This window comes from Orcinus orca, chromosome 1 (genome assembly GCF_937001465.1).
Source record: "Orcinus orca chromosome 1, mOrcOrc1.1, whole genome shotgun sequence".
In the NCBI taxonomy this organism is placed as follows: domain Eukaryota; kingdom Metazoa; phylum Chordata; class Mammalia; order Artiodactyla; family Delphinidae; genus Orcinus; species Orcinus orca.
This window is the reverse complement of record NC_064559.1, coordinates 126449960-126463847: the sequence shown is the minus strand read 5'-3', so window position 1 is coordinate 126463847 and position 13888 is coordinate 126449960. Positions and strand designations below refer to the sequence as shown.

Sequence of the window (13888 nt, the reverse complement as noted above, 5' to 3'; positions counted from 1 at the left end):
AAAACAAAACAATCTTTTTAGGGAAAACTAGTAACAGTAAAATCTGTTTTTAAATCCATAGAGTTTAAGTTGCTATTTAAATGATGATATAAAGGAAAATAAACTGATTTTTGATTATACATTTAATGTTAATTCAAGTGCCTCTTGATATCATCTTAAATTAATTTTAGCTATAAAATTGCCTGTTGGCAATCTGTTTTTATAAATCTCTTAAGAAAGATTTGCATTATCTATCATTTAGTTCTAGTTTGTATTTAAACAATAAAACTTAGTGTTTGTAATATTACTGTCATTTCTACCTAAAACTTAGTTAGATTTAGCAATATACTTTACCCACTTATTTGCACAGTGGCTCCCTAATTTATACTTTATAAATTATTTATTTATAAATAAATAAATCTCTATGGATTTATTTATTTATTAATGAAATATGTCCATTAGTATTTCTTTCAAGTGACACACTGTGTGTCATTGTATGTCTTTAAACTTTTTTATTCTACCCTCTTTTGTAAATGTTAACTTTACTTTGAATGTTATTTCCTCAGCACTTTGAATTTATTACTCCATTCTCTTCTAGCCTCTCCTAATGATGATGAGGTCTGTTATCAGTCTGATTGTTCCTTTGTAAATAAGGAACTTATTTCTCCTTTATCTCTATTTGATTCCAAGATTTTCTCTTTGTCCCTGATGTTCTGCAATTCATGACAAAAAGTGACTAAGTATAATTTGTTTTATTTTTTATCTAACTTTTTGATATGAGGGCTCATTTCTGTCTTCAGTTCAAGATATTTTTCAGCCATCATTTCAACGATTTCCCCCTCCCTATGAACACTATTGTTTCTTACTTGGATTATTATTAGACATATGTCAGAGCTTCTTGATTGTTTTTTTGTCTCCACGTCTTTTAAATTCTCTTTAATGCCTTTTTTTTTCTTTCCATCTCTCTCTTTGTGCTGCATTTTGCACGCTTCAATCTTCCTATTCACTCATTTTCTCTCCATCTATGTCTAGTCTACTTTATATACTTTTCATTATTGTTTTATTCCAATGACTTTATTGTTTTATTTGATTGAAAACTGTTTTTGGTTTATACTCGTGGAAGCTGGGAACTCAGGATTCTATACTAAGTCTTGAATAAATAATGCCAAAATATTGAGGTTGTAATTCCAGAGAGGAAAATCCTATGATTAAGCTACAAGATGCATGCAAGAAAGGATGAATCATTATCTTAGTAGCCCTAGCATCTAGTAAACAGCCTGGCAAATTGTATATCTCAATAAGCGTTTACAGTATAGATTAAATATAAACCAACTAAGTGATAAACTTAGCAATAGTATATGCTAAGCATTGATAGGTTGTCTTTTCTAATTGTCAGTGGTTCAAGTACAATGATTCTCAAACCAGAGATATTAAAAACAACACTTCAGGAGAACTTTAAAATGAAGATTTACAGGCCTCACCACAGAGTTTCTGATTCAGCAGGTTTGGAAAATGTCTAGAAGTCTGTATTTTCACATGTTTGATGTTGATTCTGGGAGTACAGAAAGTATTTAGAGAAATATTACCTGAGTGTAATCAGATTTTGAAATGATAGTAGAGGTAGGTAAACCAAAGATTCCTCTACATGATTTAGTCAGTAGAGAGGACAGTTGAAACTGACAGGAGAGAAGACCTTTGGAATAAAGCTGAATAACAGGAGAAAAATTTGAGAAAGGCTGATCCTGCCCTTATCAAGTATTATATCAAAGCTAGATCCTTTAAAAAATTTGTAAACAATAAATGTTTGGTCATTTGCTCTAGTAAAAAGCAGCATTTTTCAGCATACATTTTTAAAATTCTTTACATTGTTTCCTTAGTTAAAACCATTTGAAAATCTGTAGAAAAAGTTAATATTGAGTCTTTTTTTCTTGTGGATTTATTTTTTTAAAAAAAGCTTTGCATTGAATTTTGTAGCATCACAGAATGATAATGTAATGTAATTTAGCTTAATAGCTATTTTGTGTTAGATGACAGTTTTATTAAGCAGAACCAATAATCATCTTTATTCAGAGTCATAACGACCCATTATAAATGGTCTTATTTTCCCTAAATTTAATTTTACCTCTTAGAGTATGCCTTTCTAGAATTGCTAAAATGGTTACACTTGGTTTCTTTCATAAATATAATTTTAACAATCACTATAGAAACATGAGTCATCTGGTAGTTAGTACCACTATTCTATATATTTGATACAAAACTATTTTAGTGTCTTGGTTTGTTATTAAATTATTATCGGTTTGTTATTAAATTAAACTTTCAGACAAGGAAATTTCAGGAAATTAAATTACCATCCTTTATGTGTTGGAGGCTTAAACTGAGATGAATATTCTTTTCTTTCTAGGATGCCACCTTTCAGACCCCTGTATGTATTAGGGTAGGGATTAGCAATCAGATTAGACAAAAGTGGGTCTTGTCCCCAGCAACCTCCAGAATAACTGGATTCACATTCGCCTCTTTAAAAGTAACAACAAGCTAGGGTGGTTTTATGTTTATCAGGTATTTTCGCTTAAAGTGAAAAAATTTAGACAACAATCAGATTATTTTTTGTCCCAACAATTGCACTGATAAATGAGGGGAGAGAATGAAGTTATTTAGGTCATAGATACTTCAGAGCAGAGAGGACATCAGAAGTTCTCCAATTTTAAGGTTGTTTTATATAATATTAAATATCTATTCAATGTCATATAGTTTACAGAGCATTCTCACTTGCATCCTTTTATATAGGCCTACACCTTTTCTTCCAGAGGAACATTATTATTATTCTAAATTTACACTGAGGGGACTAAGTGTCAGAGAAATTAACTCACACCCAAGACGGTTACCTAGTTCAAGTGGAGGCAAAGCTTATGCTCTTTCTCCACAACATCAGAGTATTGACAGTCAGAGCACATCCCAAAGGCTCTGGATGCCTGGGAACAGAGGCAAAAGGTCAAAGAAGTTCAAAAAATGGAGGGTGAAGGTCACCTCAACTACAAACTTTACCGGCTTTATATTATTGTCCTGGGACCAGCATGCAACAATTGCTTAGAATTCAAGGAAAGTCAACTCCTTTCAGCTTCTGTCATGGGCACTATAGGTGGCTCCTGTTGCTTTTGAGTAATAATTCTATTTCATCTATACATGATTAAACATAACTTTCTTCTATAAAATTTGTTCCTAAGTGAACTAAAGATGTATTTCCAAGAATTCAAGGGTACTATGAATCAAGGGGATGCAAATATGAATTAACCTATGATGCCATTATGTAATTTGATATTTTACTTTATATTATATATTTATTTATTCAATAAGTAAATAGTGAATGCCGGAACTGCATTATACACTGCGATCATAGAGAAAAAGACACAGTCTCTGACCTTATAAAGCTCATACTCTGGTTATGGAGAACGGCATTGACAATACAACATGGTAAGTAATATAGTAGAATTCATAGGAGGTCCTGAGAATGCAGAGGGACAACCTTTAAACCAACCTTCCAATTGTTTTTGAAATTATTGTTTTGCTGTGATTCACTTACATACATGCATATCAATTATTTGAAAGTTTGCACATATGTGTATATACATATAGCATGTAGCTTTACTCTCAGTTGCTACCTACCTAATCTGTAAATAAAATAATGTTCCCGAGTTTGTTCAGACAGAAAAAATTCATGGAGAATGGTAAATTAGAATTGCTTTGATTGCACTTGGAGCATGTAGTTAATACAATGAATACTGGGCTATCTATTTTTATAGGGGTCTTAATAAGCCATGCTGATAGTGGCATTTTAAAAAGTCTTGGGTAAATTAACAAAAGAAATGCTTTTATTTTTAGCCTAACAGATGTTTAGTTTCTGGTTTATAACTATCTCTTAAAACATTAGAATCACTGGAATGCTGCAACTACCCAGGAATTCTGCCAGTCTAGCAAAGTCTCTAAGATAAATCTAGAATAACTAAGAAAATAGGATATCTCTGTCAATTATGTCCCATATCTATAAAACTCTTGGTCACAAATTATGGTTCTCCAAAAATCCGTGTTCTCCACTTGGGTTTTTAGGTCAATAGTTATATCCATTTGTTAGTATAAACAATACAAATTATCTGAATTCTATCAAGTTTTTTGGTTATGTTTATATTATTTTTATTTTAAATAAAAATGATCATGGTATTTGGAGTAAGTCTTTCTGGCCAGATTCTGAAGCTTTCTCTATCTTTGGCTCTAGACAAGTTATTTACTCCAAGATTTAGTTTACCTTGAAAATGAAGATGATTCTTACCACATAGTTCTATTGTCAGGATCAAGCACAATATATTATATAAGGAACGTGTATAGCACAAGGCATAGGGCAGTTTCTGGGTCAGTGATAGTTTTTATTTTTGCTTGGCTATAAAACCTGTGCTGGATAATACTTTAACATTTAAACACACCTTACAACATTCCGATGGTGGCATTTAGTTAAAAAATGTACTGATTCCTATTCATTTATTTTGTGGGGACATCAAACTCACCTGTCAGTGATTGGCCTGGCCCATATGATCCGACCACTCAAAATATTACTTGGGTTGTGTTTCCTCACCAAAAACGGGTGAGACATACGAAGTATTTTCCTTTTATTTTCTCATAGTTGTAGCGTTAAGCGATGCCTGACATTCTATTTTGAATGCACAGGCTGAAGGCTGTACAATAAAAAGGAACTGGGGATGCTTTGTGAAATTCATCAAGGTATAATGACACCAGTTTATTTTTAAAACTGGATTAAATGTAGTTGTATTATTTGACACCATATGGATATTTGAGCTTAGTTGGTCAGAACTTGCTACTAGTATGTCAGGTTAGGGTATTCAATCTCCCTCATGTACCAATTACAATCTGATTGATTTTTCACTCATCAGATTTTTGTTTTGTTTTTTTCTAGGCTCTCTGACTGCAGCTGTAACTTCAACTTGCCAATGTACACCATTGCTCACAAGAGGACCAGATAAGAGAGTGTGAATGAGTTTATTGCCAACCCTTTCCTACTCCCAAAACAAAACAATTTTGTAGATTTGTTATTGATGGGTCATAGCACCATCTTCATATACAAATGACAACATTTCATATGGCATTATTTTCAGTATAAATGATAATAGAGATCACGGGGAGACTGTACAAATTATCTTGGGCTATTGTCTTATTTATAGATTAAAGTACAGTTACGTTTTCCACTGATTTACATTCTGACATCTTAGCTGATTATGTTATTTGCTTCTTTTATGCTCGTCCTCCCCTTAGATCTTGCATAACTATACTTTTCTTTACTATTCTTTCCCTTGTTAGATTGTGTATTTTCTCTGAGCGGCAAAATACGTTTTTTATTATTATTATAAGAATGCTAAGTATTTACCTAATTACCCTTCAGAGAACACTAGAAGAAAATGCAGTTGAACAAATGGATGAATACTGGAAAGGGATTACTGAATACTTATATTATTTCTGGAAGTCAGCAGCTGTTTTCTCTTACTTTCAAATAGTTTTATTCTAGGTTTCTATTTTTTTTATGACAGTTTTTCAAGCTTAGAGCTGGTAATTTTTTCTTCCTGTTTGAAAAAATATTCCAGTAGTGTGCAAGTACTCAGATAAATATTTTCTATTAAATATTCATGAATTTCAGAACTGATTAATACATTTGTTCATTTTTAGAATGAAAAAATAATATAGTATTTATTTTTATATCATGGATTTCAGTTCACATATAAGTTCAAAGAATTTCAAATTAAATTTTATGCCAATCCAAAAATTGAATAACTGATATAAGTAAAAGGGCATAAGCCCAATACAAATAGTCAGACAGAGAAGAATCTCATTAATTTATTTTAGGCAGTCAATCAGTCACCATCATACAATATCAAGAGCATAACTTTGTGCCAGGGATTTCTGTAGATACAAAGTTGAAAAGACATAGTACGACTCCTCCAAAATTACATACTCTATTAAGAAAGGTAGATGATGTGGATGTGAAAACAAATTAACATCAATACAGTGCAGTCAGATGTATCATAGAAATACGTAGAGTCACTGAGAGACTACCTAGCCCAATGGATAATCCAATCTGGCAGACAACGTATACTATTTCTGTTTCAATTTGGAATGCATTCTGATTGTGGCCAAGCAAGTTTGTTTTATTAACTTTTGTGCTGGATTGGCTAATCTTTAAATTGTTTTAATTGCTTACATACATATTATTTAGGAGTAGGACAAATGATAAAATATGATGAATGATAGGATAAAGGATCATGTGAGATTAAACATTAGTAAAAAATAATTCAAAAGGTGGAATTCATTCCTGAAATGGAGAAGTAATTGCAAAATTAGGAACATGTTTGTGGAAATTCAATAGCATAGCTTGGCACTGACACTCTGATTCACGGCTCTCTTGCTATCTATTCACATTTTTCCTTTAGGGGAAGTTTGACAATGATGTCTTGCAAATGGGTTGCCACTTTCAAAGCATCTTGCTAGCATTTTAGCAAGGGGAAAGCAGTTCTGGCATTTTAAATAAATGTTCTCCAAATCTTCCCTGCCAGACATCTCATTAAGTAGGAAGCCTCAATAGAGTAATATGGAAAAGCAATTTTAAATAGAAGTTTGATCCAAAACATGGTGATTTTTGTAAATAATATTCTGGGAAGTCTTCTGTGCTTTTTATAGATTTAATTTTACTGTTGGAGTTGTATGCCTCTCGCTGTTTATTATGACCAGAAATATCACCCTGCCACCCACCACTCCTTTTCAAGGAGAATGGATTGTAAATAAATGTATGAAACCATTCCATAATTTACAGAAGACTATTCAAGAAATGACAATTTCTGAAAGGATCGTTTATTCAATATGTTCCCACATAAATATTCTCTAAGCTATTAAATGCATCCCCTTCTTTAATATGATGATATTTTTTAATAATATCATTAGAGACCTTCTTTTAAATACTATATTATGATAATTGTCTCTGCCTCATTGTGATTCTCTTGCTAAAAGTGGACCCCTGAAAGCAGGGTTTGTGTCATATGTACTGTATACACATTTATATCTCCAACCTGACCACAAACATATAAGTACTTGATTAATTTTTTTTTTTTTTTTTTTTTTTTGCGGTACGCGGGCCTCTCACTGCCGGGGCCTCTCCCACTACGGAGCACAGGCTCCGGACGCACAGGCTCAGCGGCCATGGCTCACGGGCCCAGCCGCTCCGCGGCATGTGGGATCCTCCTAGACCAGGGCACGAACCCGCGTCCCGTGCATCGGCAGGCGGACTCCCAACCACTGCACCACCAGGGAAGCCCTGATTAATATTTTTGAAGCAATGACTACTAGCATGACTTATCAATGTTAGGTACTTGCTGATATCTATTTATTTCTTTTATAAATATGACTTTCAATGTGATTGATAATCTTAGTCTAATATTCTTGTTTGCTGAAATTGGTTGGAAACAATCCTGTGCCATTCTAGCTGGATTGCCTTCATTCCAGTGCATGTTCTCATCCTCTCTTGGTTGTATCACAGAAATAACCTTCTTAGCACTTACCTGGCATAAGTCAAATGTCCCCACCCACTCTATGTCTGACTTCACTCCCAAAGTGATATTTCCAACATTCATATCTGATTATGTCACACTCATGCTCAGAACTCTTCAGTGCCTGCCTTTCACTCCACAATGAATCAAGACTCCAGGGTTATTTTACCTGGACTTAGTTCTAGGAGTATATGAAAAATCCTGTCTTTTCACTTTTCTCCCTGAAGTGCTCCACTTAGGAGGTTCATTAAATATTCTTGAATAAACCCTGCAGAACTGAATAAATATAGATGTCTATTGTAGCCCACTTATGCCAAAATTTGGGCAGTCATGTTTGTTCATGGAAGTTTTTTAATAGAGATGTTTGTTTGAAAATGCAGATGGGTGCTTTAGGAAAGCATTTCACACACTGGGCCTGTTGATAAAAATCATCCAAGGTGGAGTTGTGGGTGTGTGTGTGTGTCTTGCTTTTTTTTTTTAGTTTTTATTTTATATTAGAGTATAGTTGATTTACAATGTTGTGTTAGTTTCAGGTGTACAGCATAGTGATTCAGTTATACATATACATATATCTATTCTTATTCAGATTCTTTTCCCATATAGGTTATTACAGGATATTGAGTAGAGTTCCCTGTGCTATACAGTAGATCCTTGTTGATTATCTATTTTATATATAGTAGTGTGTATATGTTAATCCCAAATTCCCTGGAGGGATAAATGAGGTATATTTTTAAAATGAATATTTCTGGAATTAGAATTTGCTAAGGAAAACTTGAGAATCTTTAATTTTTTTAAAATAATGCTCTAATTGATTCTCTTGTCCAGGCAGGTTTGGGAAAGATCTCTTGGAGTTATAGTTAATATCTGGAGACTAGATGCCTGCTCAGTGTGGAAAGCTGGGATATGTGACCCTAAAGTCATTCCCTTCCATGAATTTTGAGGAACTGGGATTCTAGTGGAGGTCACAGTTTACACATGTGTAGATGCAGATAATTGACTTGAGATTTAACTGAATGCAGATAGGAGGAGTTTGGGAACAAATGACTGGGTCCAGGGTCACCAGATCTGGAGAGTTCTGACCAATTGTCAAGGATTCTAAGGGAAATCATTCTCTAACCCCACATTTGTTTATTAATTTAACAACTATTTGTTGAACACCTATTATGTGCCAGGTATAGTTTTAGGTGTTGGGATACAGCAATACTCACATAATCTCAGCATTCTTTTAGGTGATCTGTCCCAACTCACCATGCTTGACTCTAGAACTCTCCAGTTAAGAGTAATTTTCATAGCCACTTGGCTCTTATGCAAATTGAAAACAATCTTCCCCAAAGAGCCATCATCAAAATAAGTGTTGAGGTTTTTGGTCTGACTGAAAACTGAAAGTATAACAGTTGGATCCAGGTTATCAGGCACAACTTCTCACCCTGTGAAACCTGTTTATATCCTACATGAACTCTTATGAAGAGTTTATTCTAAGCCTAGCCCAGAATCTCTGACTATTAAATGCCCTATCATTTTAGGTGAAAATACATTGTATTTCTTATTTTTATCTTTCAAACCTGGCATTTTTCTGCTCACATTGATAATCCTATAAATATTTCAAGCTGTAGAGGCAGGATGGTGAAGTGTGGAGAATTGTTCTTACCTCACAAGCTGTGAAATTAAATGAGTTATAAAATGATGTTATATTGACTAGCATTTAACATCTATACATTAAAATTACTGTGTTAATTTGTCTGCATTTTACAGGATGTTAAACTGAAATTTGAGGTGGCTACAATGACTTGTAAATATTTATTTATGATAACAAAAGTGTCTTCAAACATTGTCAACTTTTTAGTACACCTAATGTTTCTATGAAGTATGGTGAGTTAAAATGATGGCCTTGAGACAATGTTTTCTACTCTATTTTTAAAATCCTGTGCGGTAGTCAAGGCTTATGTTTCTTGGTATTTCATTTCTCTGTGGTAACATTAAAATTTAATTACTACGTTTTTACAAGGAAATTATTCTAAAGGCAAAGTCTACTAAATTAAATCTAAAGACAATAAAAGACCATAGTGAAATAAAAATAGAACTGCAAATACAAAAACTAAAAACAAAATAGTAAGCATGGCGGTTTTTAACCAACAGTTTTATAGATGTGGATGCTTTGGAAAATGGAAGAATTTTCAACAAGAGCCCAGAACGTCATGGTGATTTCTGTGAGTGTATTTCCAAAGACCAGAAGAAATATATCGGCCACTAAATGGGAATTATATAGACTCTTACATAGATAATACACCCACCAAAAAGCAAAAGAACTACCTTACTTTTGGAATTTCCCTAAAATTCCACTTGTAGTTGCAAAAATAAAACAAGAAAATGGTGTTTATTAGCAGTGGTCTTAAAGTCTATGGAATGGTGCACTTGACTTATGAAAGTAGAAAGCCAGGGTATCCAAATAAATATCCTTTTTGTCTTGTTTATTGGAGTGAGAGGGAGTTTTACTAATTACTATGCTGTAAATATAAGAAAGTTAAAGCATTTAATAGTTTCCTTTACTGTTCACGTTTTTCTGGGATGTTTTGAAGATGACTGCATCAAACACAAACTATTTTAAAAACTAGTAGATTAAAAAGAGAAGTTACCTCTTTTCCTTCCAGGAGTTTTATGAGCCCACATTTAAGTATTTATCATTGAAATTAGGATAATTCCCAACACTACCACCGACATCAACATCTACCATGTATATTGTACAACAGGGTTTCTTAAATTCTTCCACATCATAGCACTCATTGAAAGTAGCATTTGTATAGCACACTGGGGTGAATAAAACCAAAAAGAAGGCTTCTTCCTGCAGAGTCTGAAAGCTGGGGAAGGTCTGGGCCCCAGGCCCAACCCAGAAGCCCTGAGGGCTGCAGGCATCACTATTCTGGCACACTCCTGGTCCGTTTGCATACATCAGGGTGTATTGGCATACCTGTTGGGGAGATCTGTGTTTGCTTTTAAAGAGATGGTAATGCTAAAAAGACTATGCGTTCCTTTTTTTCAGTTTCCTTGAGCCAAAATTTTAGCAGGAAATATTTCTGTATTTTATATCTCAGCTTTCTACTGGAATAGATTGCTTCCAATGTCCCCAGTGATGAAGATGATGAGAAGTAAGTACTTGAGTTTTGTCTCAAATAAATGCAATTAGCATAAGCGAATCTGTTTGTAGTGACTCAGGTTTTTCTTTTTCCCTGAAATTTTCAATAAAAAATTGGGGGTTCAAAGTAGCAAATTGGATTGCTTAGCAATTTTTTCCTAAGGTAATTATTAATGGTTTGGAAGAAAAGAATAAGGTGGCATATCCATGTAACTTGATTTATTTTATTTTAAATATCTTTTTTTTTCTAGTTTAAGATACCGTGTTTTTCATCTAACTCGTGTATAACAATGACAATCTCTAAAACAGAATTAAGCATACCAGCCAGTTTAACTTCAGAAAGAAATGTCTTTAAAGCAATTAGAGAGGTGAGAGTGGGTGGGGGAGAGAGGATTGATTTATCAGCTTCCCTTAGTGTGTTCAAAATTTAACAATTCTTCCTGTCTAGAAACTGTTATATGTAGCTTTAATCTCTTCTACTACAATGCAACTTCATTTTCTTTTTTTATGTCTTGTAAGGCAGAGGGCCCCAAGAGTGTAAGAGAAGTTAAAGAATAACCAGCTCTACAACTGTGATTGGGTAGCGTTGCCACAACTATAAAATGAAAGCTATTTCACTTGTTCTATAGCCCTTAAACTTTGGAAATAGTGTCCAATAGTGGAAAATTAAAAGAAAAAAAAGTCTTCCTTGTTGTCCAAAGGAAAAGAATCATGAGTCTGTACACATGATAGATTAAGTCAATTGTATTTCTTTCAAAAGCTTTTAAAAGCACAAGTGAAGTCTAAAAGAGGTTGTATGTCCCCATGAAGATGTCAGTAACCTATGACACTTAAGCAATTGATTCCTATGTTCATTCTGCTTTATTAATAATCTTTTGTATATTTCCCAACACATTAACCTGCTCGTACTTCCATAATAATCTCTTCAATTTTGAAGATAGTCTCATTGCAACATGTACTCTTGAGCACTAGTCTCATCTGTTGGAGACTGAGATCATATACCAGGAATACCCTTTGAGCATTTATGACCTTAAAACCAGTGTGAAATTGGATCACAATTACAGAAAAATACCCAGTCTGCAACTATTTGTCTCAGACATCTTAATGGCAGCTCTTGTACTTGAAATGACTTAAGAAGACTATTCAACATCAAATCTTTTCTAAGGAACTTACTGAAGTACATTTGAACTTTATCATACTCCTAGAAAGTTTTGGAGAAACTGTTGGTTTCAACATATATGTCCCTTGATTGTGCCTTTTGTATTGTGCTTCAAATGGATAAACAATGGGATTTTTCCCATTTTTAAAGGGCACGATGGATCCATTTCCTCAACATTTTGAAATGCAGAGGACATGAAACTATATACCAACTATCCCTAACATATTTATAACATTTCTGATGATCTTCAATAATTTTACATATAATGTATTAAATTTACACAGTATATCAACTATTTATTAGAGTTTTATTACAAACATTGAATTGACACACAGTAAAAATGTCGCAAAATTATTAAACACTTAGGGAGTACACACTATTGTTATTCTATAGCATTTAGAGAAACAAATAAGGTGAGTTGGTGCTATCTCACATATTATCTAGAAATTGTTACTCTCATATTTTTCCAGATTGATAATTAATCCTGGGCACCAATAGATTGTGGGGGTGGGGGGAGGTCTTTCTGTACATGTGTAACTTCTGAAGTTCTGGTTAGAGAAACACATTCCACATGCCCACACAAAAAACTTTCACTCGTGAATAAATTTATATGATGGTTAAATTTATTTCCAGAACATTTTAAACTAATGTTTCCTATTAAGCCATTTTACAATTTTGAATTGATATAAATTATGCCATTTCTGAGTTATGATTCTTCTGTAACAGTTTTTTACCAAGTACTAACTGAACATATTTCCTAACTCTGTGAAATGAACTTTGCTATTTTTTGTAGATTCTTGATTTGAACTATCAGCTAATTACAATACTATCTTTTCTATGAACTTGGTAGGTCTAAGGTTTTCTCTATTCAGTAACCAATTTGAATGAATTTATTTTGGCAACATATGGAATTAGTCTAAATGATCTTTTGTTAAGGTGAGTTCAGTTTAGATAATAAAATTTAATTTCAGAAATGTAGCTCCATTCACCATTTTATTAACTGATGCCAGTAGCTGAATATATGGACTAATAAGTGAAATGTTATTCATGAGAAAGTAGAAAAGTCAAAATAATTTCCTGATTTTTAAAATCTGATTATTAGTGATACTGTTATAAACTTTTACCAGTTCCTATAGTTAAAACTGTATAAAGCAAAGTAGAGTTACAGATGAAGCTTTGTGTTTTTAAAGACAGTCACATGAGGTTCTTTCCAAATCATTCAGCAGCTACTTAGAAAACTGCTATTTTGAATGATATCATTTTGCAAAGATAATTATCACTAAATTATTACTACAGCATAAATGGATAGGTTGTCTCTGGTTATCTACCAAAGAATCTCCTTCATCTATAAATTTATGAGTACATTTTAATGTGAAGTTCATATTTTAAAGACATGAAGACAAAAGGGGTGCATCCTGGTCTATGGATTTGGGAAATTCTTTTCTTTCTACCTCAAAAGAGGCTATTTGTTTGGAGGTCAAGTCCAACACATGTGCAGTGTAAAATTACAGAGTTGTCTGGCCCTGAGCTTCACCTGGAAGTCTAGTTACACGTTTATTAGTGAGAAATTCTAGCCAGGCCAGATCACTTGTGGGACCCCACCATCTGCTGTGAGCCTATATCTTAATGCAGTCTGGCCTCCTCTTTAGATGATGGGGGATACACTTTTAAACAACATGTGATACCACTTCCGCTATCAATTTAGCAACATTTTACTGAAATTGGAACTTACAAACAATATAAGGACAGTGGGATCAACATTTTAAAACATGGATAGTGGGAATGAATTGATAATTGTAAAAATCAATTTGGCAAAAATGCATCAGGAACCTTGAAATATTTGTATCATTTGAGGTAGTAAATTCTATTTCTGGGTATCTGTCATAAGGAAAAACTAGAATATTGACTAAAAGTTGTATTGAAAGGTTTTTATGACAGTGACATTTGTAATATGGGAATAATTTAAACATCCAACACAATGTTACTGGGTAAATAAATTATAATACACTCTGAGGAAAAGAGATT

The 13888-nt window shown here is 33.3% G+C and overlaps 1 long non-coding RNA gene across 1 annotated transcript in view; it reads right to left on the bottom strand.

Moving 5' to 3' along the window:
• Nucleotides 1-2861: 2861 nt before the first annotated feature.
• The window catches only part of LOC105748181 (uncharacterized), a 58017-nt gene continuing 46990 nt past the window's right edge, over nucleotides 2862-13888 (bottom strand). The window contains exon 4 of the long non-coding RNA XR_001119864.2: nucleotides 2862-2948. This is a non-coding gene — a long non-coding RNA (uncharacterized LOC105748181). The remainder of the gene's footprint in view (nucleotides 2949-13888) is intronic.